This window comes from Hippopotamus amphibius, chromosome 11 (assembly GCF_030028045.1).
Source record: "Hippopotamus amphibius kiboko isolate mHipAmp2 chromosome 11, mHipAmp2.hap2, whole genome shotgun sequence".
NCBI lineage: Eukaryota > Metazoa > Chordata > Mammalia > Artiodactyla > Hippopotamidae > Hippopotamus > Hippopotamus amphibius.
The window spans coordinates 48,256,460-48,262,358 of record NC_080196.1 but is presented as its reverse complement, the minus strand read 5'-3'; the positions used below and the strand labels follow the sequence as shown (position 1 = coordinate 48,262,358).

At 37.2% G+C, this 5,899-nt stretch overlaps 1 pseudogene; it reads left to right on the top strand.

The window, feature by feature from the left end:
• Window positions 1-3,494: 3,494 nt before the first annotated feature.
• LOC130830897 (small kinetochore-associated protein-like) lies at window positions 3,495-5,120 on the top strand (annotated as a pseudogene).
• Window positions 5,121-5,899: the final 779 nt, after the last annotated feature.

Sequence of the window (5,899 nt, the reverse complement as noted above, 5' to 3'; positions counted from 1 at the left end):
CATATGTGTAAAAATTAAAAATGTGCCTCATTTTGATAAAATGGTTTCATTATTGGGAGTTTGATTATAGACATATATGTATGCATATATAAAGATACATCTAAAAAGGTAGTAATAGGAAGAATAACCATAAAATTCCATCAAAAGAGAATCAAATTAAATCTATTATATCTGTATAATAATTTTTAAATAGAGCATATTTTCTAATATAGAAGGAACTCTAAAATATATTATTAAATGAAAACAAGGTATAGATCACACATAGTTTGAGTCACATAAAACTGCTGGTCATCAATTATTTTATGTTTCAAATGTTTCAAATTAATATGCTCCTATTTATAGTAAAATGTAATATAAGAAATTCTTAAAGTGGCGACATTTGGAAAAGAAAATGTGTGTGGCTTTGTAACAGAGAGCATTTTACTTGTTATTTGTTAAATATTCTAATCATATGGACTTTTAAATTTCATTTTAACAAATTAAAAAAATTGCCTGGGTGAGGCTTATAGATAATTTTGCTGTTTCCTTTTATGACTTTGTATATGTGCATATATGTGTGTATATATATATATATTTATAGTATTAAATATTGTTTTGAAAAATAATTTTTGCTACTAGAAAACTGCCATGGCCACTGGAATTCCAAACCAGATACTCATTTTGAATATTGACTTTTCTACCAGAAGATTTGTTAGTGAGCTTTACTAGTGTATTTAAATATCATTTTATTGTCATTGAACATATTTAGAAGTGTACATGTAAATGAAGTGCCCATTAAAATAGATATTTTGTATCTTATTTTTAAGCCTTTGAATTATCTGGTTTAATGGGAAGTAGCTTTATTAGAAAGTAAACATTAAAATATCTATTAAAATTACAGGTGGATTTGAATTGACATATTAATAAAAAGGAATTTTCGTATGTGTGATGCTTTTCAAAAGCATATAGCAAACACTAATCCGTAATGTGGGGAGAATGCATTATTGATATTAGAGAAGTATTATACTACATCATGGATTTTCTTATCTGACTTCTTGTTTAGCTAGAGACTCAATTATAAATGCTCGGAAGTTAACTACCACTATCCTCACTTAACACATAAATGCTATTTAAATGTTTATAATCTATTGTTGCTATTATCTATTACTGTTGTATTAGAATCAATACAAATCAATAATTTTATATGTTTTGACTAAAGATGAATTAGGGCATGGTGACAGTATGCTTAAGGCAACAGAATATTTTTGTAAATATATTTAATTGTTAGCCTCTCTTTTATCCAGGGTTTTACTTAACAAGTCGTGTAGAAGAAAGCTTACTAATCTTTGAAACTTCCCATTCTTGTCAGAAAGAGGTTCTGTATCAGATGGATTTCATCTGTTGTGGACTGGACTGTGTCCTCCAAAATCCATGTGTAAAAATCCAAGCCCCTAAATTGACTGTGTATGGACATAGGGCCTGTAAGGATTATTTCAGGTTAAATGAGGTCAAAAGAGTGGGGCCCAAATCGAATTGGACTGGAGAACTTATAAGAAGAGGAAGTGACCCTGGGAATCTCTCTCTCCAAGCACACAGAGGAAAGGCCACTTGAGGCCCAGTGAGAAGGTAGCTCTGCAAGCCAGGAAGAGAGGTCTCACCAGAAACTAGCCCTCACCAGAAACTTCCTCTTGGACTTCAAGAGCCTTAGAATTTTGAGACAATAAATGTCTGTGGTTTAAACCAACCAGTGTGTGATATTTTATAATAGCAGCCTGAGCAGAATGAGACAACTCCACAATTTTTGTTTTATAGTCAAGTAGTCATGGGTATTATTACTTAAAATAAAAGCACAATTTTTATCACCTATTTGATTTTAGAATTTTTATGAAAGTTTGTAATAAAGTAGTTGGGCCTTCAAAAGTCCATTATTTTCCAAGAACTGGTAAATCCTCATTTCAGAACTGATTATATCCAAAGCCACCTACTCAGTTGTTTGTGTTAGACACAAATTAAAGTATAGGTCAGGTCTAAAACAGAGACTGCAATATGGACAATTCCAGGTCATCACTGTCCCAGATAAAGTGGCAAGGACTAAAGATGGTCTGAGTTCCAGTCTGGTCTGTGCTGATAATATAACAGCTGATGTTTGTTTCCCAAGACTCCCAAGGCTGCATTGGACTGCATGCAGGATCCCAGAATAATCTTGCCTACCCTGTGTTCTAAAAGCCCAGTTTTTTGTCAGCTTTTCATCCTTAAAGCAGCTGCCTGCCACTCTTCTTTAAACCCAAGGCAACACCATCTCCTCTCTATGCCCAATAGGATCTGAGATTTTGCTAAGCTTACTTTCTATACTTTACTATAACTGACTATTATGGGAAACAGGAGGCCAACGTACAAAAGGAACATAGCAATTGTTTGTGTGTCTATATTGGACATATTATTAAATATCCTATGCTTCTTAATCAATAGAAACATTCCCAGTAAAGTTTTTTTTTTTTTTTAATTTTTATTTTCTATTGGAGTATAGTCGATTTACAATGTTGTGTTAGTTTCAAGTGAACAGCTAAGTGATTCAGCTATACATATACATATATCCATTCTTTTTTAGGTTATTTTCCCATATAGGTTATTACAGAGTATTGAGTATAGTTCCCTGTGCTATACAGTAGGTCTTTTTTGACTGTCTATTTTATACATAGTAGTGTGTGTATGTTTAAAGTTTCTTATACTGTAACAATTTGGGGATCATTTTTGCTTAAAATAAGTAATTATCCCACACTTTATCTACTCATGGCAAATAGATCATATGTTATGGGATATTTATAGAGTCATAGAATTCCCAAACAAAACATTAGAAATCTGAAGAATTATTTCAGTTTCTTGAAGAAATGTAATTTTGAAATGTTTCATCTTGTGTCATCTAGGGCACAGATTATTCAGAGTATCCCCAAAGCAGCAATAAAGGTGGGCATAAATATAAAAATTGAGATATTCTTAAATTGCAGAACTTTGGCTTCTGTCTCTCCTGAACTTCACTTCAGAGTTACTGCATTTGGTTACTGATTTCAAAGATCTTTCATCAATCTTCATGTCTCTCAGTATTCAGTATTTATATTACTGCATGTTTTCCCCACTTCTTCTGTCTTGACACTCGTTTGTCTCCTGTCCTGTGTAACCTTGCTTCCCCCTGATGCCTGGGGACCTCTCTGTCCACTGTTTTTCTTGTTTTCAGTGTCTGTTCTTTATCACTAAATTCGTCCTGGGCTTATCTCTGCTTGGCTTATCTTTTGCTTCTTTCCTACTCATTTTTTTCTACCTTCCCTGCACATTCATGCCTGTCAGGTCTGTCTTCTTGCCCCTGTATCTCCCCCAGGTTCAAGGCCATGCACCCCTCTTCCCAGAAGTTCTTTCAGCATGTCAAACTGGGTGAGGGCAACATAAGTGCATTTGGTCTTTTCCAAATCTGTCAACACTCCTTTTTCTCTCTTCTGCCTAGAGAATCACTAGGAAGACGCATGTGCAGATGCACCGGGTAAGCCCACCTCTCCCCATTCCCCAAGTAACATTGCCTGCAAATCCTGTTCAGTTTACTCCTCTTCAAATGCATCCTTACTTCTCCATTTCTTTCATGTAGGACTTATTAATTCTCACTTGAAATATTGTTACCACTTCTTGACTGACTGATATCTTCACTTCCATTCTCTTTTCCTCCTTAGTCTCTCTTATGTAACATTATTTTGATTAAAAATATGATGCTGTATTTTCTGATACAATCTTGGGATATATGAACTGGTTAATTATCTTTGCACCTCCTCAACATTTGGAATCCTCTCTTGAGAAGGAAATACACATCCTGAAATGTTAGAAAATTTGAAATATATCAAAAATTTTTTTTTTATCTAGACAACAACAGAATAAGTGTTACGGGGACTGTCTTTAAATATTTGAAAAATATGTTGAGCTTGTAGTCAGTATTAATTCTGCACATCTGGTCAAAGCAGGACCTAGAAGGTTCTGTTTCTACCCCATTTACACCTGAGGAGACTTAAGCTTGAAGAAATTAATGAGTTCTCCACAGCCCGAATTCTATTAAGATGAGACAAGAATTGTAAACAAATAACTCTTAATTTGAAAGCCCTGACTCATATCTGATATTCTTTAATTGTGTTACTTAATAGATCTCCACTGGAGGAACTGAGATGCTATATTGAGGAAGACTGTAGGAGGGGCAGGCTTATTAGGAAAAATCAGAAGTTCAGATTTAGATTTATTAAGTTTATGAATAAAGGTGTTTTATATCCATTAGGAAAAACAAATACCAGCTGGTCTGCGGCACGGCAGTTATTGCCGAGCATCTCTGAAACAGAGCGACGAGGCCTGCGGGCAGGAGCAGCAGGCGCCCGGGCCTCAGCCGTGCCACCTCGTTATGATGACCAGCGTGGCTAAGACAGTGTACACCCTGCAGCCCCCCTCTGTGCTGAGCAGCGGCGTGCCCGCAGACCCACAAACTCGAGCCACTTCTAAGAGCCTATGACCTGTTAAGTCCAAAGAAGTTGATGTTTCCAGACCTTATTCAGGAGGTTCCGAGAATGATGTTACCAGAGTCATCAAACCGAGACGAGAGAACGGGCAGGTGAAAGCTACAGACACTGCCACCAGGAGGGACATCAGGAAGAGCTACAAGCCACCGAGGGAGCAGAAATCAGAGGAAGAGCTCAAGGATAAGAACCAGCTCTTAGAGGCTGTCAACAAGCAGTTGCACCAGAAATTGATTGAAACTCAGGGGGAGCTGAAGGACCTGACGCAAAAAGTGGAGCTGCTAGAGAAGTTTCAGGACAACTGTTTGGCAATTTTGGAGAGCAAGGGCCTCAACCCAGGCAGTGAGACCCTGGCGTCACAGCAAGACTCCGCCACAGATCACGTGGAATCGATGTTGCTGTTAGAAACTTTGCAAGATGAACTGAAGCTTTTTAACGAAACAGCCAAAAAGCAGATGGAGGAATTACAGGCCTTAAAGGTAAAGTTGAAGGTGAAAGAAGAAGAGAGGGCCCAGTTCCTAGAACAACAGACCTTATGTAACAGTCAGGTAAATGATTTTACAACAGCCCTTGAGGAAGTAGAGCAGCTATTAGAAATGTGATCAAAAGCAGGTGGCCACATGGCTCCTTCCTGGGGATAAACTCTCAGAGGAAGCCACTTAGGATATCTGCTTCTTGGCCATGATCTTCTAGGACTCACCATCCCTGGAATGAAAACAGTTTCTGCGATAGGATTAAGGACAGTTTATGCTGGAATGGCGATTCCTCCTTTAAACAAGCGTTCCCAGCCTTCAGATTGGCCAGCTCTCCTGAACCTCACAGCATGTAATTAAGGTCTACAAGAGGGGGAGCCTGAAAGCTTGGATCAACCTCCTAGGCGACAAAGCAGCACAGCATTAGAATCAGGAGACTTAACCAGCCACAGCCAGAGAAGTCAGAAGGTGACATTCAGATGTGCAGGAAGAAACAGTGGAGCACAGGTGCTCCATGGGAGACATCCCTGAGGAGCCTTGTGGTCCCCTCCTAACTTGGAATACATTCTGTCCCATCCTGGTTGGCTCTGTAACCTCACTGTTAATTTATGAACTGGAAGTTACCTGAAATGGCTTAATAAATGGGGTGAAGGTATAGATAGCAATAACACCTATGAAACAATACACCTTGGAGCTTTTAATCTAAATCACTTCTGTTTGTTTTTTTATAAAGTGTTACTTTTAAAATAAATATTTCTGTAACTAAAAAAAAAATACCATATACTTATAATATTAGCATTTTACTTAATTTATCACAGAATAAAACCTCTAGATGATGGGAACAGCTGAAACAATTGTGTATGGACTATAGCAAATTCTGAAATGAGAGTGCTCAGTACAGCAATGAAA